At 43.5% G+C, this 23,290-nt stretch overlaps 1 long non-coding RNA gene across 1 annotated transcript; it reads right to left on the bottom strand.

The window, feature by feature from the left end:
• Positions 1 to 722: 722 nt before the first annotated feature.
• Positions 723 to 23,086, bottom strand: LOC144586499 (uncharacterized). The gene is made up of 2 exons (XR_013541356.1): positions 17,136 to 23,086; positions 723 to 14,810 (listed from the first exon to the last, which is right to left on the bottom strand). It is a non-coding gene; the product is annotated as an uncharacterized LOC144586499 (long non-coding RNA).
• Between the last annotated feature and the right edge of the window lie 204 nt (positions 23,087 to 23,290).

Raw genomic sequence — 23,290 nt, 5'->3', positions numbered from 1 at the left:
ATCTTACGACTGCAGTCTTCAACCGAGAGTCCAGTCCTCACCGTTTATAATCCATCCATTTGTATTCTCATCATTGGGAGGGCTCTGAGGCATATTCCCTTTCTCAACAGTCTGTAGAAGTCTTTTTGTTAAAGCAATAGATACTAATTTGTCACTTTAATTGTTAAAAAAGTGTGGGCTGCCTATATACCACCCTGTAGTGCTTAAAACACTCTCTGGGCAGTTTACAAGTTAATTATGCAGGCTACACATGCCCACCTCCCCACCCCAGCAAGCTGGATATTCATTTTGCCAACCTCAGAAGGATGGAAGGCTGAGTGAACCTCAAGCCAGCTACCTGGGATTGAACCCCAGGTCATGGGCACAGTTTTGGCTTCCATACAGCAGTTTAACCACTGCGCCACGAGCCTCCTGTTACCCTCCTTTTCAAGACTGGTAACATAGGAACAAGATATGCCAGTCTGACAGATACAGAAGTTCTCATCTTCTACTGAGTAACACCTGATTGATCAACATAGGGTCCATCACATTGATAACTTGGTGCTCATTTGCTAGGGCAGTATTATGTCAGTTATTACACCCTTTATGTAAATCAAAACTGTTAAAAGAAGACAAATGATCATATGGAATAAAGAATCAAATGTGTGTGCCACATTTTTGTCCCTTCAACCTGAATGTTCTTTATTGTATTTGAGAGTAACATTTTTTTTTCATATATCACATTTTCCGAAAGATGGGTCCTTTGTTCAGCAGGTTTCCACCTTGGTATTTGAGACAATTTGATTTTGTTCAGCATTTTTCTAACCTCTGACATTTCTGCTGCTGCATGACTGATAATGAAGAGGGATTCTTTCCAGTTTAATTCTAAAACATATGCTGAAAAGTGGCTAGCCTCTTCAATGTACAGTGAAAACTACTCTGTCTTATGGTTTGAGGGCCCTTTTGCCCTTTACAATTTGTGTGCAAGCCTTAAAAAACCACTAATATTTAGATTTTCAGCACTGATGGCCCTGGATATGAGCAGAGAGAACCATTCTACTGCTGCAAGATGAGGTCTGCCCCCGAATTACAGGTCACCCCAATCCACACTTAAAACATCAGGTCTATACCTAAGAACAAAGAATATGAAAAAGCTCTCAAAACATGCTGGGAATAAAATAACTGTGCATGCAACCAATATATGCTAGACGGTTACCCCACATGACTTTTTTTTCCACTGTACAATGTTTTTCTGCAATCACTATAGTGACCACAAATCGATGTTTACATAGGAAAAAAACACTTTACGATGACCGGTTCCCTGCTTTGGGAACCGGATTTTCGCTTAACGACGATCAAAACAGCTGATCGTCGGGTCTTCAAAATGGACGCCCGCTATGTAAAATGGCTCCCCGCTGTGTTTTAGGACAGATTCCTCGCTCTACAGGGAGCAGAAAATGGCCGCCTTATGGAGGATCTTCGCTGGACGCTGAGGTATTTCGCACATTGGAATGCATTGAACGGTTTTCAATGCATTTCAATGAGCTTTTTTATTTTGCTTGACAAGGATTTCGCCCTACAGCGATTTCGCTGGAACGGATTATCCTCGTCAAGCGAGGCACCACTGTATTAAAAGTTGGCTCTGTGATTAGTGGAAGTTCCCCACAGAGTGTTTTCTCAGTGACTAACTTGGGATTCCCAGTGTGCTGTAGTGGACAGAGCGACGCGTTAGGACTCTGGAGAACAGGGTTCGAATCCCCACTTGGACTTGGAAATTCACTGGGGGAGTGGAACTGTTAAAACCACTCAATATCTCACTTACCTTGAAAACGCTATCAGGGTCACTAGAAGTCACTTCTGACTTGCTGGCACAGAACACACACACAATTTGGGATTACTGTGCTGGGGAGCTCAAAGGCAGGCTGCAGGGAGTGAAACTAAAGAGCTGTATTCTATTAGCTCACCCTAGGAGATCAACATTGGCCTTCATCAGCATCATCATCATCATCTCTCTAATTATAGTTGCTTTTTTGTTCAGGCCTTGTCTGATCTGCTTCCTGAGGGGCTGTCCCCCATCTGCCCATCTAGCTGCCTGCTTTCCCGCTTGTCTCTCTGCCTCATAGCTATTTGCTTGCCTTGATGAGGGCTGTCTAATCAGCTGCATCCCAGCACCCCTTAAACTAGCACCCCTTAATCTGCCCTCCTGAGGATCCTGTGCCATCTTCTGTGTCGCAACAAGGTTCTGCTGCCGGCCAGTCAGCTTCCACACAGAGACTGGATGTGTAGGCTTCTTTGCCCTTCTCCTCAGGCAGCAAAATGGCTTTGGTGGGAGGCCCGTATTCAAATTCCTTGCCGGACTGGTCTCCCCCTGCCCCTACTTCTCCCTTTTGTGTTGAGCTGCCTTCTTTTTTTTGTCTCAGTCATAAATATGGAGTGAAAACAAGGCTCCCGGCCCCCATATTAAAGGGATATAATGACCTCTCTAGATGCAGGGTAAAGGAAAACCAAGACATTTGTGAAATATTTCAATTTCCATGCGAGCGCTTTGCCTGGCCTTGTGCAGATTCAGCAGATTATGCCGGTATCATGCAGGAAATATTCCCCTGAGGACAAATGAGTGTAATATATAAGAAGCAAATTTAAATGTGTGCTTCTTTCTGGCAAGGGGAGGGGAGGGCTCTTGGGTTAAGATCCGCGAGGTGTTTCTTATGCCTAGCAGAAGCAGGAGAAGAGTGGTGGAGACGTTTTCCTCCTCGCTGGTCAGCAACAGGTTATCTAGCCCCAGAAAGCCATTAATTTCGAAAGGGTTGCTGAGGGTTCTGACCACAAGCTTTTATACGATGGCCGTGGATGTCTCTCCCGGCCTTCCCAGGTCTTAACCAAGCTGCTATTTCCTACCAGTGTGTCATAAATAAAAATTAACATATTAATGGAGGGGAGATGAGATGAATGTTCCCTATGGGATCTGGATCCCAACGCAGAAAGACAGGCTGTGATTTAAGAATGGCTTCCTGTAAAGCATTTTCAATTTATAGCAGGGCCACCAGTAACTCAAGGATAGAGGTAGCTGGTGAGGGTGACCTCACAGATGGGAAGCTGTTAATTCTCTTCCAGGAGAAGGTCGCACAAACAGGCAACTGCAGGATGGAGGGTTGTTTGCTCTGGCTTCAAAGCAGAAGAGGAGGCAAAGCGCTGGTGAGAAATCAAAGCAAACAGCAAATGGACTTCGTTCCCTGTGTGGCAAATTAGTATCTATTGCTTTAACAAAATATGCGAGTCTCTCTCTCTCCCCCACCAATGTTTTAAATAAAAGCTTAAGAAACTATGGAACAATGGCTAAGATACACACAGAAGCTCGCAGGAGGGCTTAAACCTTGAGACTGCTCCCTCTTCAATCAAAGACAGATCAGAGAGATTTCATTCATTCTTGGATGCAGAGTTTCAGGCAACATAGGATCGTTTTTCTTATTTTCTTAGTAATTTTTCCCCTTTCAAAAAGTCCTTTGAGTAGCTTACAGATAAAACGTACTATGAAGATTGAGAAAAAAGGAAAACCTTCAGGCATCTTGGAGAGAAAAGTGAAAAAAAAAACACCACAATGTACAATATATATTAAAGCAATAGTTTCCCCCCTTTAGAACAAATAACAGAGATAATCAGAGATCCTAAGGTCAATGCTTTAAAACCAGTCAGTCACATCTCATCCCTGCTGAAAGCAAAGAATTCAGATACTTGTCTGAATTCCTCTCCACCCAAGGAGAGGAACCACCATACTCTGGCAGCCAAACTGTACCTTACAGATAAGCCATTATTAGCAGAGGGGATTCCTTAACTGCAGCAAGTATGTTGGTCACAGCAGGACCTTTTCTCCCCTTCCACGACTAGTAGATCACCTTCCTTTGTGGTGATGATTAATCTTCAGGAGCTCAGCCTAGTTGTCTTTGTAAGTCCGATTCTTCCGATATGAACTTCTGCCTAAATCATGTCTCTGGAACGCTACAGGTGACTTCAGCTTGAATGAATGTAGCGTTTCACATAAACCTACTGCTATGGACCTCCTTAACACTGGGGTCTCCACCTGCATCACTTGGATTAAAACATATCCCCAAATCTTAGCAATAATTTCCTTGTAGGTAGGAATTAGTTAGTAGAGCAAGACAGGCACCTTCCAGCGGTCCAAGGAAAGCCAGGTCCTGCTGGACAACTTTTATATACCCTTCAACTTTCCCTGCCTCACCCATACTTTGAAGATCATTTCTACTGAGGAACATTGTCAAATAGCCCAGAAGGTGCCACCAACCATTTCGATGCAGAGAGGAGCTGGGGGGGGGGGAGGCTTTGCCGCTATGCAGAGGGTTGGAGGATACCTGAATGCCACCCTTTATCAACTCAGAGCATGGAGGATCTCACGATATAAAATGTCCTTTGTGCCCATGATGGCTCCTGCTCCTAAGCGAAAACAATTGGGAGGGAGGATTGTTGCCAGATGTCAAAAAGAACTGAACTAGAGAGCCAATGTGAAGTAGAGAGAAGCATACATATATACATAATTTATTTATTTAAACTTTCCTTGCCCCACCTTTCTCTTTTAAAACGGCCCATTAAAACAGTAACATTAAAAAAAACAACAAATACCATACTAAAAATGGAAAGCGAAATCAACACCAAAAACAGATTCAAGGCAAAAAAGGCATAAGGATCCCTTTAAAGCCCCTCTCACATCGCCAGTCACTGAAGGAAAATCTGTCCGAAGAGAAAGGTCTTTGCATGCAGGTGGACAAACCGAGGGTCAAAGAGGAGTTCCCTTCTGCACTACCTTCTGAGTTCTGCCCTTCGGGAAGGACCGGAGCAACTGAGGCACAATGTTTAATCAACCACCCTCCCTCTGCTAATTTATTGCATTGAAAAAAAATATAACATTGGCATTACTTTTCAAAATTACTAACACCTTCTAATGTGGCACAAATTTAAAGGAAGAGAGCATACGGGTTTTAAAAAAATAACCACATACAATGAAATCAGAGACATCAGGAACAGAAAAAAGAACATCGCAAGGGTTTGTTTGGCTGCATGCATAAAAAGAATTCAATGGCGAGTATTTATCTTTTAATCAGCGAAGTATTAACGAAGAGAATCTGAGTAGTCTTTTGTATTTCCAGCACAACATTTCCCTGTAAAATCATCACCTGTACGTATGGGATTAATGATAACATTTAATTGATGAGAGATCTTATCCCTAATTAATATTTCTCATATCTTGTCCTGCCGTCCTCGGATAGTGGGAGGATTTTTAATTTTGTCGTTTTCCTGCAATTTGTAACTTTGCTGCTACTGAAAGAATGGCAATCAGCTGCCTTCTAATTTGTTCATGTTTTAATCTGCATCGCTAATGAGAATAGCTAAAATCACTGAAGAGACATCTTGAACAATATTGACAAGTAGATGCCAGCCCAGCCTCTTAAGTGGGAAAAAAACACACCACGGCATTGTGTTGTAGCTTATCATGGACTCTTTCAAAAATTAGTGAGTGAGCCATATGATTCTCCCTTCCTGAAGTGTCAACACCTAAGAAATATGGAGTAAAAGTAACTCTTAGGTATCTCCTAACTCCAGAGGGAGTTACTTTCCATTGTTACTAAGAGGGCAGGGTGGCCAATGGAAGAAGGCAAAGTCAACAGCCCCGTTCAGCTAGCCCACATCTACAGTAGGTTATGACTGCTTGTCTGTCTTCTTCAGCCATATGGCATCGGTAGGAACCCACGATGACTAGTTTTCCCCCTTTTGCCAAGTGTTCTCATTGAGAAATCATAGTATCTTTCCTTCAGACAAGCAGCATATGTAAAGAGTCACAATGTCCAGTCTTTCTCCTATAACTAGGCAGCATCAACAGGATGTCACAATGGCCTGTCTCTCTCTTCTGTTAACAGCAAGCAGCTATGGCATCGCATGGGCGCAATCTCTCCCCCCATCACATCATTTTTAGAAGCAACATTGCTTTTTTTTCCATTGAGGAGGGCCTATCCAGAAGCCAGGTGACAAGGAAGGAAGGAACCAGAGGTAGGAACAAGTTGCGCCAAAGCTGTGCTATCTGCTGTAAAGGAGCCTTCTAATGATGTCTTGTCTGTAATGTGTAGTTTGACCCTTAGACCCAAGTCTGAAGACCTTGAAGAGAGTCATTGATTGCTGCAAGGAAAAAGAAACATACCTGTGAAGTTATGAGGGCACAAAGGGCGATCTCCCATGAAGTGGCTGCTGTTAAGGCTTTGGAGCTTCCCAGTGAAACATTTGAGGGACAGGGAGCAAAATTCTACCAGCTGCTCATCTGTTTTGCCTCTTGCAAACAGGGAAGGCTATTTTGACATTCCCCTGTGAAAATAAGTCACCAAATTGCCCACAACATGGTAACTAAATATTGGAATGTTACTTGTTGAAAGGAAATCATTGTGTTACTCATTATGTCTGAGCAGCCAGTCATGGATCTAATTGCACCATTAAATTTTTGAGTTGTTGGTTATTAATGAATTTCCTTCTCCTTACGAATATACACTCTGTGTCCCTCTTGTGGCCAATCCTGATATTACAGTTGCAAATGTTTACAGTATATGCTGTACAAAAGTCAAAGAATACGTCACTTGCTAATTAGAGTTGATAAGAGAATGGCATAAACCCAAAGCGGAAAAATCCCCAACAAACAGCTTCTAAAATGCCTTTAAATAAATAATTTTTGAAAGTAACTAGTAGTTACTCTTTACACCTGAAAAGGAACACTGTAGCTACATATTGCATTGATTTTACTGTAATTTTGTCACTACTTATTATGATATTAAAAATATCCCAAAAGTACTGAGTTACAAGAAACTATGTTACTTGCAACTAATTATTTCCAAGCCTTTCTGGTAACCCAAATTTTTTGCTCCACATCCTGGAGGATCCAGTGGCCAAAGTAACTATTTTGCAAATGATGTCTATCAGATCATACATGATGACCAGAATCCTGCTCATAATTTGTGCATGCATAAGTGAAATAATGTAGGTTGTGACGGCAAATAGTCACTAACAAGATGCAGGTTGCATATCCAGTTGAGCAACTGCCATCTTGATAAGTAGCAGCAATGCTCTTCTGTGACGTTAACATCATTTCACTTATGCAGGCACAAATTATGAACAGCATTATGGCCACCCTACAGTTTGCAAGTGGTCCTGAGCTGCTCACTGCTTTAGAAAGCGGTGGGTAGGCTGGAAATTAGAAAGTACATCGTGTGAGATCAGATATCTAGCTGGGTCAGCCTGCTCTTCCACCCTGATCGCTTAATGATGATAGCTTGTGAGTCAGTGCTGGCCTCGCCATATGCCACAGTCCCTGACAGAGAGGTCAGTGAAGAGAAGGAGGGGGAGGGAGGTTCTCACACTCCTATTCCTCCCCACCTGCTCTATTCAGTTGGCCATTCCTTCCTTAAGAAGATGGTCCTTCCCTCTGCTGCAGTCCCTGGGGGTGTGTGGAGACAGCAGGATTTCACTCAGCAGTGATTGCGTTGTCTTTGCAGTTGTGTGCAAGATTAATCACAGAAGGGGAAAAGGAAACACACATTCTTTTTTCATATAAAGTGTCTTGTGGCACCTTAAAGACATTGGCCGGCATCTTAGTGCTTATGGCAGCTAAAGGGTAGACCCAATGAATAGACCCTATGGATTGATGCTAGTCAGGACTAGCAATGAGATATTGGCCGTAACAGGACTGCAGCCCACTTCATCGGAGGCAACCAGGGGAGTGGAGTAGAACAGGACAGTCTATAAAAGTTTATGTCACGATAAATTTGTCAACCCCTCAAGATGCCACAGAGCAGTCTGTGGACTAAAGAAAAAAACTTGATTTTTGCAACAGAAGTAAGCAGAGTTTGGGAATTGTCATTTACTTGTACTGTATTAATTACTTTCTCCAATAGCAAAAGTACAGCGATGTTACATTACTAGTGTAACTTGCCAAGGGATAACACCACACCTTTTTCTGTGCAATGGTAACTTCTCAGTGATTGGGAGATATGGCCTCAGTGAATGGTAGAGAAAGAATACCTCATGGCTGAAGCAACAATGAGGGGGATGGGAGGGGGCTGTTTGAAATCACAAGACAAGGAGCTCATCACATTCAGAGGTATCATTTTTAGTTATTTTTGAGAAAGAGGAGAGCAAAGGGTTGCTGTTAAAATTGTACCTATAATACTAGCTAATTGCTTTTTGCTGCCTTGAATCTATAACTGAAGCCCATAATTATTTAAAAATTATTTTCTAAGTTCTGGAACAGGGAATGGAGTGAGACAGTATGAGGAGTTGGGGATGAGAGAGAGATGGAGGGGGGGGGGAGGAAAGAAAGGGCATGATTTGATGTAGAAGCAGAAGGACTCTCCCCTTCACCCCATCTATGTTCCCTGTGATTATTTGGGCTCTTGGGTGTCGTGTGTCCATGTTGCAAAAGTGGCTCCACCATCCTGCTTCAGGATCTCCAGGGTCTGCAATCTCAGCCTCCTCCTTTTGGTCTGCAAGAGGAGGCTATAATCCTGACCTCTTCTTCTGTAGAGATTAATGAGGCTTCACGCAAAGTGCTTCGCAGGCTTGAACTCCCCTGTATTTATTTTGGCATGATTCTTCATAATCATAAGATGAGCGAAAATTTCGGTTGCAGGCATTCTCAAAGCTTTTCTTCCATATTACACAACGCACGCGCGCGCACGGACGCACACGTTGGAAAAATAACATTGACTCGCACTCTGACCGACGCCCTTTAGCGAGGGGTAGGCTCCTTTGTGTCACAGAGAGACAGATCTTTGCTCCACAGGGATGTTTCCAAGCGGCAAAGACCCCATGATTAGGAGAAGATCTTATACTGCTGGCCATCTGTTAACACACCCAGTGTTTCCCTAGGTCTGTCCAGGATCATGGTATTATGGGGTGTATGTGGCTGGGGGGAGAGGGTTGGAATAAAAGAGAATAGAAACAGTAATCAAAGGGAATGATGATTATATTGAAGGTGGGCTCTGCGGATCGGATCTGTAATACTATTGACCTTTATCTTTGCGCCTGTGGGAATTCTCCCATTCTCCAGCCAATGTGCGGAGTGCAATTTGCTCTGCCCATCTTCAGAATAGCCTGTGACAGCTGACAAGGAAAGCCATTTGATTACACCACTCCTCCTCCTCCTCCCTGTCAAACTTCCATAGATTTGTGCGAGGGCAAGCCTTTCGCTGACGGCTCCTGATAGGGCTCCCGCGTTATTGCAGAGAATAAAGTGGGCCGTGAAACTTCATGTTCTGCCAAAGTCTTTGTCTTGTGAGCAGGCTTATCGGTGGAGCCATCTCCACCTGCTGAGAGAGATAGCCTCACACAGTAAAGCAGTGTGTGTGTGTGGGGGGGGAGACAACACACCACACAGGGTCTGATCTTCATTCAGGCAAATGTGCAAAGCTGATTAACAAAGCAGATATTACTCAAGTAAATGGAAAGCTGACTCTGAGCCCCAGATTATGAGGAAAAGCAAACTCTTCTGAAGCAAAGCAAAGCAAGAAAAGGGAGAGAAGGGGAAAAAAGAGGAGAGAAGGGGAAAAGCAAACCGCATAGACAAGGACGTGGCACATTCTGTAATTAGAAGTGTCTTACCTGTCCTTGGCTTTCCATCCATTCTTCTCTTTTATTTGATATGGTGAAATTTAAAGGGCATGTCTTTGATGAAACAGAGAAAGGGTTTTGAGGGCAACTAGGCAGGATGTTGGAAAGAAAGGCACCATTAGGAAGGGCCCAAGCTTACTGGCAGATCATGGTCTCTGCTCAGATGGTATATAGTGGCAGCCAAGGGGCTTAAACTGTAGGATGAAGAAGCTTCCCCCCCCACAGCATTTTAACCCTTACTGTCTTCTTCCCTCAGCCCCTTCCCATTCTCTCTCTGTTTCACAACACACGCCCCTCAGACACACATAGCTTTTCCTGTCTGCCCACATATCATTCTCAACCCCCACCCCCACTTTAGCTCACACTACTGTTACACAAACACACACACCATTTTCTAAAACACAGCTGTGCATGCTCAACTACAGTATTTTCACAAATACATACACTCCCTTTTCTTTCACTTATACACACATATCATTCTATCCGTTCAATCATTATTAACTTACTTATATTCATACATGTGCCTCCATGCCACCATATGCACACACCACCCATTGTTATGCACATGTCCGTCACACAGACCCCAACCCACCCCCTGCTCAGTCATCCTCCTCAGGGTGAGTTGGGCAGGCAGAGTCTAGACTTCCTGCTCAATGGGCAGAAACGAACCCTACGGCCATTGCAGCTTCAAAGTGCTCTGTACGCTCTGAAGTGAGAGGGCTGGGGGAAGCAGGTTTCTGCCAGCCCCAGCCTTTCCCAGGTTGCAGCTTCAGGGTGCTTCAGGAAACCTCAAGCAACCGAGCCAGGGATGAGAGGCACCGGCTGCCGTTCGCGTTTCCAACTTATGGGATGAGCGAGGGCCTGCAGAAGCCGTTGGCAAATGCCTGAAAAGAGAAGGAGATGGCAGGTGACAGCCAGGAAAGGCCATTCATTGACCAGTTTAGAGAAACGTAAGAGCAGGCGATACCTTTTATTGGACGACTAAAAATATCAAACAGATTCCAAGCTTTCATGGCGAAACCACACTTCATCAGGCTGAGCACAACCCCTTCATGGAGAGTGCAGAAAGGGTCCAAAAATGTCTGTAAGAGCTGGTTTCAGTCCTCTTGAGGTGGAAGTCTCAAGCATTCTTGCAAGATGGTTTGGAATTTTTACACCCCACTCTTAAAACCAAAAAGCTGCCAATTACTCTGTGATTGTCCTCCCCCTCTACTCACCCAGCCACCTGACATCGCCTCACATTTACCAGTGCTGCTCTCGGTTCCTTTCTTTCTTCTTTTCAGGTGACCTTATGGGGAGAAAAATGTCCTGGCTCCAGCCAGTCTTATATCACCATCGAGAGAGGACTGGCGGAAAGTGAAGTTGGCTGTTGATGCTAATGGTTGCCCAACCTGATGCTGTTGGTTTGGCCACAATTGGCTCCAGTGAACCAGATTGGGTCCACATATGAGAGTGAGTGGCTCTTCCTCATCCCCTCCTTCACGGCATCCAGAATAGAGGAAATGTGGGTTAGGGGAATGTTCTGACTGCGTGAGCCTACTGCATGTGCTCCGGACATTGTGTCATAATGGCCCTGGCGGTACTCAGTGCAGGAAGCCCAAGCCACCAGGTCATTCAGATAAACACCATGGGAATGTGTTTTGTGAAAATGAAGTTAACCAGTAGATAAGAGGGCTGTGGATGCTGAAAAATACAGATAACAGTGAACCCAATACATACCATGGTCTGTGGCTCCCTCTAGTGGCTAGGTTTGGTAACTACATCATGGAAATATATATTTGTATTTTTTTCCCTTCTAAATATTTTTAGTATTTTCAGACCATGAATAAGTGAAACTATGGATACCAATGCCAGAGACATGGGGGTCCTACTGTAGTGCCTCCTGTTGCCGTAGTAACCAGGCATCCTGAAGTTCTCTCAGCATCTCCCAGCAAGGCTAGGAAAGATTACTGCAAAACCTTGTAAAGATGGTAAAGGTGTGATCCTAAGCCCATAGACTTAGCACTTGCCTTCAGAGTTTTGTGCTCATGTTTGTGTAGCTAAAGTGGGATCCAAAGCTACACAGATCAGGACAAACGCTCTATGAGGATTTGTGGCTTTGGGATGTACTTGTCAAGGCTACCATTTGGAGAGGGTGAAAAAAGCAAATACTGTAATAATTTCTGACCCATCCTGGGAGTGGCTGCTCCAAGACATAAATGGGCCTCTATATGCTCTCTGTGCCTGCTGAAGGCAGAAATCCACATGCTTTAAAAGAAAACAAGTCTGCTTTTCACATATGCTACCCACATCCATGCAGGCCCCTCAAGGAACGCGTGAGCAAATGGTGGCCCTTCAGATCTTAGGGGACTTCCACTCGCATCTACCTTACCCTCCCTCCTTCCCCAAGTTTGTCACTGAAATACTTATGTATGGAAGCCACCTTTCCCATATTGCTTCCCACACATCTGTTGGTTTTATTGAGATGGCTCTCTGTACTAGCTAGCTGGATAGCTCTGCCGTTTAGGTAAGCCAGAGGTTGGGAGTTCAATTCCTCACTGTGCCTCTTGCGAGCAGAGCCACCAACATCACTTCTGAATATTCTCCACCTGGAAAACTCTGAAAAAAGGGTCACTGTAAGTCAGAACTGACTTGACAGCACATGGTGATTATTATTATCTGTAACAGGCTGCAGCAATTGGCCAAAGGGTATCCAATGGATTTTGTAACTGAGTGAGAATTTAAAAAAATAAAACAAAAAAAGGTTTACCATGTCAAAACCCACCCATGAGGGCTAATCAACTTGTCCAGTGCCATGACACCTCAGGTCCAGGGCGGGGCCCTCACCATATTGCATAGTAAAGCATGGACAGTGAACTGCCCACACTCTGATGTAGGCAGATATTACTGTGATATTAATGTGCTTCATTAAAAAAAAAACACTTTGGGGAAATTTTAAACAACTCAATATTTTAAATATCACAAAACCACCACCCACAGCAAAAAAGAGGCATAATCAAAACACTGGCAGACCGTGCAAATCGGAACTGTGAAGCTCAGTTTCTCAGCACTGAATTCAACCATCTGAATTGGGCCCTACAGGCAAATGGCTACTCCAAAAATGAAATCACAAGTGCCATCAAACCAAGAAAACAACACCGAACTGAAGAAGAAAAACAGCCACCCACAAATAAAGTATTTCTGCTATACATCAAAGGGGTCATGGACCGCATGGGGAAACTTTTGAAAAAACACAACTTACAAACAGTATTCAAGGCCACCACAAAAATACAACAAATGTTATGGTCAGCAAAGGACAGAAGGGACCCCCTCACCACCGCAGGAGTATACTGGATACCTTGCAGTTGTGGCCAGGTATATATTGGAACCACAAAATCAAGTATCCACACCAGAATCAAAGAACATGAGAGACACTGCAGACTAAAACAACCAGAAAAATCTGCAGTAGCTGAACATGCCCTGAAACAAACTGGACATGAAATTCTATTTCAAAATACTGAAATACTGGACAACTCCAGCAATCATTACGTCGGACTGCACAGGGAAGCCAATGAAATCCACAAGCACCAGGACAGTTTCAACAAAAAAGAGGAAAGTATGAAGCTCAACAAAACTTGGCTCCCAGCTCTCAAAAATACAGCATGCAAAAGGTCAACTAACTCTACCCAGACACAAGGACAGGGGATCACTACACACAAAAGACCAGCTAATGACACCCATCAACCACAGGAACAGATGATCTCTTCTCCTTAGCACAATAATACACCCACAACAATACACACTAATCACCCATCTACAGAAAAAGACAAAAGCCTATCTCACAGCTAAATACTGCACTCCCAAGCCAACTACACCAGAGCACAGGTTGCTGTCCTCTGAAGATGCCGGCCACAGAGACTGGCGAAACGTTAGGAAGAACAACCTTCAGAACACGGCCAAAGAGCCCAAAAAACCCACAACAACCATCACAAAATTTGTTTGTTTAGAGCTGAAGTTCAACTCTCATCCTGGAATTCTACAGTTTATGTTTCAGGACTTCTCAGAAATGTCTATTGGTTAACATTTATTCAAGAAAAACAATCATTTTAAAGATAATTGAGAGAAGCTTTGATTCTCATGACTGCATTTGTATTTCTAGTTCAAAGGGAAGCAGAGGCCAAGTCCATCGGGAAGCGATGAGTTTGGAAACAAAATGGAAGAAGTTACAGGAGAAAACCCGATGATAAAGAATAGACCATCACTAGACTTCAACAGACAACTGCAGGATAAAGGCTGCTGTCTGGATTCCCTCAGAGAGAGATCCAGAGACTTGCCTTTCTCCCATTTCCTGCCGGTATAACTCATTTCTTCCTCACCACAGTGACTGCTATTGTCTTTGGCTTCGAAATAGTTGGCTCCTGGCTGATTTTTGTCCTCTTATTTTCCTTGTGTCATGTCACAGAGCCACCTACGTATGCCGGGCAACATTTTACTCTACCACAGCCAAATCTGCTGTATTTCCTCTGACCTTTTCACCACTAGTGTGCTACAGCAGTGCCAGTATCAGCATCACCACCCTGCGCCCTCAACTGCTGGCTTGGAGGAAGACTTTTCTAGACCTTCTCTGCTGAAAGGAAAGAAGGGCTGTCGGCTCAGGTCCAACCTAGATCAACATGAAAGGGCTGTTTGGTTGCCCTTTGTGAGAGAGCACTGTGACATCGCAACAGGGTTTCATAGCAACAAGCCATCATCCATCCATCCCATAGCAGCTGTTAAAACTGCTGTAGGAGACTTGTTATCTATTTCCCCTAAACATCTCCATAGAAGAGAAATGAAAAGGGTGGGGTGAGGGGGTCAGTATTTTTTATTTTTATTTTTTGGCTGAGTGGTGAGCAGCTCATCTGCTGTGGCCACACAGGGTGCATCTGCCTCCCACCGTCCTGTGAAGTACCAGTGCAACTGAAATCATGAGTTCCCACATCAGCAGCAAAAGGGCCACCGGACTAATCCAAGGGATGAGCAGAGGTAGGGACTGAGAAGAAGCCATGGATCAATATGGAGCATATATTTATTCTCTTATCACAATTACGACCAGTTAACAAGAGCTTCCGATCCCTTGCTTCAGTGGAGGAAATCCACCTTTCTTGGAAGGACAGGGGCTCAGTGGAGTTCAAGAGACCAGACTCCAGTGGGAGCTGAAAACAGAAATGAGAACACTGGAAGGTAAGGAGGGATGCAATGGAGAGAGATGGTCCCAGCAGAGATGGTCCCAGAGAGAGATGGTCCCCCTCTGATAATGCCATGAAACACACCCACCTCTGAAACTCAGCATGGTGGAAAGGAAACCCAAACAGTGAAAAATTAATTGGGACATCCCACTATAAGTTTGTTACTGATTGTTTTTTACATCAAGGAGAATCACTGCTTACTCTCAGATCGTTACACAGAATGTACTGTGATAAGTGGTGATGGAATTTTTGCAGCCTTACATGCTTATTTTAATAGGTTTGTCTGGGAGGGATGTTTCTGGGCTGGGGTGACTGTGTTCCTTCCCTGCCTCTGAATTCAAAGAAAGCTCCATCTCTCTGCTCAGTGCCCTTTCCCTCTCGTAAGTCTGTTGGTCTGCTGCTGAAAGCAGTCATGTTTGTCAATTTGCAGTTTGATCTGTTCAACTGTAAGCAATTAAACCTTTTATTCTTTCTCTTACAAATGTCTCTGAATGAGTTATTGAGACTCGAAGTGCGAGCTCATGAAAAAAAAGAGGTGAACTACTCTGGGAAACTTGAAGCTATTCTGCTCTGGAAATCCCTGTACAGTACTTTTACTGCTCAGCTAGAGGAATTTAACCAAAAATGCCAAACTTCTGCAATGAGTGGTACATGCTTTAAACTGCCAGATCTCAAGCAGTGTTTCCCAATCCCAAATTACATTTCTGATCCTGATACAACCCTGTTTGGATTCTCCCACTGTCATCTCTGGTTTGCCGGGCACTGGAAGCAATGCTACAGACTTCCTAGATGGATTCACCGAAAGAAGTCCAGCTTCACAATTACCTTTCTAACCTCTTAAAAGCCCATTGAAGAAGCCAGCCTCTAGCTTCATGGCAGTGGTGGTGGTGGGGTTGAGAAACTTCCCTTTATAGTGCATAGGGGTTTTTTTGAGTGGAAAAACAAAAAGCAGCATATGGGCAAACTGTTAGCACAGTGGAACAATTCAAGGAATTGAAAGTGGATTCTCACTTATGGTGGGAATATTTCTGAACATTTGCGATCAGTGTCAAGTGCCAAGAGAATTCATAATATGAAGAAGTCTTTGGCACATCTGCTGGGTTGACTTTGAACACTGCAGACAGGAAGGGCTATGTGGCCTGCTTTTACAGAGCACAGGCAGACCTGTGTTTGAAGGACTGTTTGTTTTCAGTTTTCAGGCATCCTTGGCTTGAAGGGTTGTCCAGTTTAAAGAAATATAAGTTGTCAGAGCCCATCAGTAATTAGTGTCAGGACAATAGATTGAGCAGCACAGGTTATGATCTTCCCCACTAAGGTACAGTGTGTTTGTTTCTAAGTTTAAATGAGAGAAATGTTTCTAAATTTGCCTTTATCCATGTAAATTGATGTATGCAAATGCTATGCAAATAACTGTCCTCTTTTCCACTCTTCTTTTTGTAATTTATTTCCTCTTTCTTGACAACGCATAATTGGCCACCCGGCACACTTATTAACAAATATGTAAAAGTTTCTGCATGAATGTGTTAAGGAAATGCAATTTATTGTGTTGTAAGAAAGGATATTATGTTTGGAGGGGCATTTCAGGAAGTGCCGAGAGGGGTTTCAGGAGAACTGAATCCGTCCCTCTTTGTCTTATCCTCAGAATCTGGACCGTAATACCTTAAGACAGGGGTGAACCAGCTGGGAACCTGTGGCTTTAGCTTGGTTTTGGCTGGCCCTGAGCCATTTCCTCACCCCTTGGACTTTAGACATAATATGTAAGAGACTTGAGCCATTCCTGTATTAAAGGGGGCTGGTGAGGCCCCTTGCAGACGCTGCTTTGACTGAGAACAGAGGTCAAAAGGCAAGGCAGACAGAAGGGACCCTGGCCATCGATGCTTCACTGAGGCAGAGAAAGAAAGGTCAGTCAAATCAAGACTGCCCTCTTCATCTGCTGTTCATAATTATCTATTTCCTATACGAAACTAGGATTAGATTTTTCTCACGTCACCCACAGTAGGATCCCTGGGCAAATTAGACTGAGAGTTCTTTGTCCAAGGCTGCCCCTGTGAGCAACATGGCGGAAAAAGATTTGAACACAGGTCCCTGTGGCCCAAATCCAAGCACTATCCAATTTGTACCCCACCTATGACAGATCTCCACTATTCTGCCTCTTTGTGTGTAGACCTGTATCAGAAAAGAAGAACATATATTTGCTTTCTTGTACTGTGAGGGAAAACCTGTGAGCCAAACAAGCCAGTGAAGTGTTTTGACCTTAATCGCAATGCTCTGAAACAGGATAATAAAGCTTACCTGGAGGAGCTGCAGCGATAAATCCATCAACCTTTGCTCAGTCACTTGGATAGTGCAGTGATGAGCCCCAATAGAAAGAGGATGAGGAAATTAATCATCCTGTATTCAAGGGATGCAAGGTCTGGATAAGAAGCAGTAAATAAGGCTCCAGAGGGCACTTTGAATCATGAGAATGGCTTACTCCTCCCCCCCCCAACACCTTCTTATAGCTCAAGCCGATCCACAGGTATGGGCTACTCCAGCTAGCTGCCAAAAATGCTTGTCCAGGCAGGATCTGTAAGACACAAAAGTATTTCTCATGTCTGCCATTTTAATTTCATCAAACAACAATAATAACAGTATAATAATAACATCAATAACTGCAGAGCTGGAAGGGACCCAATGGATCTTTGAGTCCAGCCCTTGTCAAGGAGGAACCGTGAGGAATCGAACTTCCAGCCTCTAATACCTAAACCACTGAGCTGTCTGTCCATCATCTCAGTCCTTCCAGGGGCTCACCTATAGCCTCCTCCTTTGTGACTATAAACATGGTCATTTAATTACAATTTAAGTCTTAACTCTATATCTCCTTTGGACATGAAGTTAACAGGCAGTGGCCATTTTAAAATGTCCTAAAACTGTGCTGTCAGTGATCAATATGAAAACAAGTTTTAAAAAAATAAAATAATATATCGGCAACAAGAATTACGGGTTGTCTTTTCAAAGGCCTAAGAAGGAAGATGGGGAATCTACGGTCCTCCAGACATAGCTGAACTGCAACTCCTATCAGCTCTAGGCCGTGGTCAATAGTGAGGGATGATGGGAACTGAAGTCCAACAACACCTGGAAGGTCACAGAGATTAATGTGACATCAGAGACTTGTGGTAGGTGAACTGTACTGAGGGGGGAAATCCCTCCACATCAAAACATTCTTGTGTCAATTGTTCCTTTTCAATACTTTCTCCTTTAGGAGTAAGTAACATGACGTTGTCCTATTGTGTGCGACTCTATTCCTGTTCCAACAGGTGTAGAGAGACAAAAACGTATCATCTGGTAAGACCACAACTCAAGGATCAGCTAAAACTGCCCCCACTGAAGGTAGATGGGGCAGAGCTGGAAAAAAAGTCATGCATTTCTTGGGAGCATCAGCACACACCCCGTGTCTTTTTCTCTTCAGTTGAGGATCTTTCTTTTGGAGGGGGAGGGAGCCGGATTACCACGGGAAGTCACTAGAAAGTTTCCCAGGGCTGCTTCCAGAAAGAAAGCTCTTGGCACCACCAAACAAAAAGTAGTGTATAACTATTCTACATTTCCCCCTTAACTGAGTGTGTGCACTTTTCTTTTTGCCCCTCAGTAAAGCTCACCCACCACAGCCACTGATGTCACATTGAAGTCAGAGATGAAGAATCTGTGACCTTGCAGATGTTGTTAGACTGCAACTCCAATTAAAAAAAAATAGAAAGAGAGAGAAATCCATGGGGAAAGGCAAGAAGCCCAAATGGAAGACAACGGGTAGCTTCGGATTAAACTGGCTTTGTAGCATGACCTGTCTTTCCTGCTCCCCAGATTTTGTAAAGTGAGAAAAAGATGGAAAGAAATGGTAGGAAAACAAGGAAAGGTTGCAGGTGAGGAACAATGTTGTGGACAGCCTCCATGAAATTCAGTGGATGAAACTGGGCAATGTCATGATAAAAGCCTGGTCTGAAGCCAACCAAAGTCATTTGGAAATCACCCTCCCTCCGTGTAAAGCTCCATTCATGAGCAGCGGAAATAGGCAAGGCAATAGCTTTGCCATTCAGGAGCAAAATATATTTGATTATCCTTCAACAGTTTGTCTGCTGTGGAAACTGCAAATTGATTTCCTTTTGCTCCGCTTCCATAATGCGCCTGTCATCTGGGGTAAACACCAAGCTTTTATTTCCGCGTTGATTGTGCAAAATGGTAGCTTAAAAGGGTAAGTCTGTGGAAGGATACTGTTTTATCACCTTCTAATTCTGCTTTCCAGTCTAGTCCAATGCTGAGAGTGAGCCGCCACCTGACAGAAGGCTCATCTGAAAGCACTGGACATTCTTCTCAACCTCAGCTCAGGGAGAAAGCAAAGAATAAAGTATCTCAAATGCAGATTAAGGTCTTCATCTTCTGAGAATGTACACAACATCTGATTTAAAATGGTTCTCTGATACGGGAAGCTGTTGTAAACTGTCCGTGCATTTGAATGACTTGTATAGGATAATGGTTCACCACTTAGCTTTTGAAACAGTCCTTCAACCAAGGGAATCGCATCTAAGCAGAGGATGGAACAGTGTACAAATTAAACCTATGATTTTCTGATATGATGCAATTAGGTCCTTTCTTTAATGCTCGGGGTCTTGAAAGCAAAAGAATTGGTTGCCTCCTGTTGAAATTCAGCAACAATGCTGTGCTCTGCCTAATGGTATATTCTTCAAACCACTCTTGGTAGCTATTGACTTCCTCATTAATGTCAGGAATTAATGGTAACTCTGCAAATTAGCTTTCTAGAGATATAATAGATCACAGCTCCTGAGAACTGTGAAGTATGTTCTCCAAGATTCATCATGCTCCGAAAAGTATTTGTACCTTTATATAATTTAATTGATATTCACTTGAAATGTCTTCCATGTAAGCATGTCTTTGTCTGAGGTTAGCATGTGAGGTTTAATTCTGCAGCACCCATGAATCGAATCCAGATTCAGTGGAGTAACTAAAAGCCATGCAGGAGAGAATTCTTGTTAGGATTGTGTGGTATTGATCCTGGCAGAGTACAGTGGTCTAGTGCTTGAAGAGAATTTGCCATGCTAGAAACAGAAAGTAGGCAGAAAAGGGGATTGTCTTGGGATGCATAAGAGGTCCCTGAATTTTTATATAGAAGCTCCTTAGGGTGGCTTCTGTCTACGCAAGTCCTCAGCCACGGTGGAGATCCCATGGGAGCCTGCCAGTCTCGATGAGAAAAACAGGAAAGGGCCTCGGAGCAAAGAGATAGAAGGGAGGAGGATCAAGTGTACAATCTCATATCCATTAAACAAACACCCTAATCAGATTGTCATTTGGGCTCATGTGACCATCTCCCTGTCCCCCTCTCATCACCAACTGACTGATCCTGGACCCTTGATGCATGTGTTGGGTTGGTGCATGTGGTTCTTGATCAGAGAAAGCAGCCATTGGGCAAGAGTGGGAAGCCATCCCCTTCAACCCTTCTCTTCTGCTTGATATATTGTAAATATATATCTCTAGTCATGTTAGTCACATCCTCACCCCCCTTTGAACAGCCATCCCAGGAATGTTGGGATGGTGCAGAAGTGCATCTCCACTAACCCATGATGTCTGGGTGTGTGGGGGTGGGGTGGGAGCTCTATTACAAAGTATCTGAAGGGGAGGCTGCCTCATTGGTTCATAACTCCAATTCAACGAGTGGACCAACACTTCTGTATCCATCTGATGGGTTCTTGGATCCAGCCATTCCAATAAGCCATCTGGGTACAGGTGCGGTGGAATACACAACACAGTTTGTTTGAGAGTCTTCCCACAACACAATGGAGGCAGAAAATACTTTGTTGTCTCCATTTATTACCTCACTGCAGCCTTCCTAAGCCTGATGCCTTCCAAGAAGTGACATGGGATGATGGCAGTTGGAATCCAACACATCTGGAAGGCATCCGTCTGTTTTAGCAAAGGCTGCCTTATTGATTTGTAATACAAATTCAAAAGAATCATGTTCATCATTACAGTAACTCTTGTCTGTCTAGGAATATAACACAAGTTTAAACCCTTGGCTTTCATGGAGAAAGAAATGGAAAAAACCCATCTGACTAACCCTGAATGGCAGGCAGCAGGCGGCAGAACATTTTTTCTTCATGCTTCAACAGATAGTCCTAATCCTCTTTGAAGTCTTGGTTCACTGCTATCCGAAGATAAAAGAAAGCAAGGAAGCTGTCCTCTTCAATCAGGTGGCTGTTTTAGTTATTAAATGGAATGTTAGCCAACAAGCTCAGAAAAAAACATGCCAAGCCTCCTACCGCTAAATAATTGTTCCTGCTGCGACTATAGATTTGCTCAAGGGGAGAAAAATAAAATTTAATTGATTTAAGGTCAACAGAATCACCGGGTTCCTGAGGGTACAGAGTCAAAGGACAGAACTTGGAAAAGCAGTCAGTGGCACGTAAGGACCAGGAGAGGGGAGGGTGAGGGAGAATATCACATCCTTTGCAGTTCACGGCTTGGCTACAGCATGTCTCTAATCAATATTTAATTGCTGAAGAAATATTTGCCCACATTCTTTCAAAATGTGAAATCATCACAAAACTATCTACTGAGTAGACAAGTTTGCACAGGGAGACCCAGATTTTTGTTTGATCCTGACCCCACCTTCAGTGCTTATGGGGCCAAGATCCATTTTAGCCAAGTTGGCCTTTCCCATTGTGTTCGATAATTAAGTAAGGAAAACATTTATTACCCTGCCTTTCTGTTGGGCTGCCCTAGGTAGCTGACATCATAATGTGCATAATGTGAAACGTCTGGTTTGGCCCATAAAGAATGCCCTTCCAGTAAAGGTCTTGTGATAGCTTCTTTAAAGCTGATTGGCATCAAACTCTGTCTCTCTCAATCCACTTCTCCTTCAGCTGCCTTAAGCAGACCCAAAGGTCAAGTGCTGAGCACACACTAACCTTGGACATCCAAGAAACTGGCCAACATGACCAGACTTCACAAACTGGGGGAGGGGGAGTGCAATCCATAACGGAAGAAATAGCTGCCAAGGTTTTAATGATTTCACAATCAACATACCAAACAGGCTGGAACAGATGTTAGTTATTTTATCCACAAAATGCCTCACAAATGGGTGACAGCAACGCTGCTGGGAGATGGTCTTGTCTTCTAAGGGGCCAAGATGCAACAGTCTCTTAGGATATGGAGCAGCCTGTTGGCTCATTTTTTGCAAATGGGATTGTGGTAGATAAAGATATAAAATGGACTCCAGCCTAGACTCCATTTTGGCTGGAATGCCTGCAGGTTTTTGTTCACTGTTGCTTTAGTTTATTTTGGGTACCAGCAGCCAGTGGCAGCTAGTAGTAGCTCCAGTTTTCAGAGATCCAGTGGATCCATTCCAGGTTTTTGTTGGCACTTTTCAGGGATTCAGAAACAGGGGACAGCACTTTGGACAGCTCCTGAAAAGTAGAGACTTTAAAGCAGGGGTGGGCAATTAATTTCTATAAGGGAGAACACATGAAAAATCTGAACTGTGTTCGGGGGCCCCGAACCAACTTTAATTAAAAAATGAAATGAAACAATGATGTTATGATTTTATTTTAAACTTGTTAATCTTCACAAACACTAAAGAGGTTTTTTGTGGTATGTGAAAGATAAGCAACTGATCAACTGTAGACAAAAAGCTATAAATGGTTTTGATGTTCAAAACTATCCACGGGCCGTATGTGGCCCTCGGGCCGCACTTTGCCCAGGTCTGCTTTAAAGCCTGGATTAGATTTACAGTACCTCTGAAACTGGGGACAACAGATCCCATTGCCGGCAGCCTATGTGGTGCATGAAGACAGAGCACCCTGGCCCACCATTTCAGAGCAAAATGCCCCTACTCCTGCTTGGACCACTAGTCAGTATGTTGACTGCAAGAGGCTCTGGACTTGTCTGAAGAAAAGGCCACGGTTTCTTTTCTTTTCTGCCTTCTTGACAGGGGCAGGACTCAATGATCCAGAGGGGCCCTTCTAGCTGTACAATTCAAAGATTCTCCTCCTCCTCCTCCTCCTCCTCCTCCTCCTTTTCCTCCTGCTCCTCCTCCTGCTTCGCCAACCCAGCAGTGCCAGTTTACAAAATCTTCTCTGAAATATTTTGATCAGCTGCAAATAGTCCCAGAGCGTACAAGAGAGAGACGTTAGTCAGCAAATGGAAAACATTAGGGTAAACTAGTCATGCTGAGATAAAGCAGAAATTACTCCTAATTGTATTCTTTTTCCTTTCTTTATGTGACTTGTTCCTTGGTAACATGATCAAAGGAGTTCTTCAACTGCAGAAGAAAATAATAATAATAATAATAATAATAATAATAATAATAATAATAATAATAATAATAATAATAATAATAATAATAATAATAATAATACTGTAAATAACATATTTGAGGCGTTTGGCAGTATAACCGCATCTGG

Source organism: Pogona vitticeps, chromosome 2 (genome assembly GCF_051106095.1).
Source record: "Pogona vitticeps strain Pit_001003342236 chromosome 2, PviZW2.1, whole genome shotgun sequence".
In the NCBI taxonomy this organism is placed as follows: Eukaryota; Metazoa; Chordata; class Lepidosauria; order Squamata; family Agamidae; genus Pogona; species Pogona vitticeps.
This window is presented reverse-complemented; position numbering and strand designations above follow the sequence as displayed.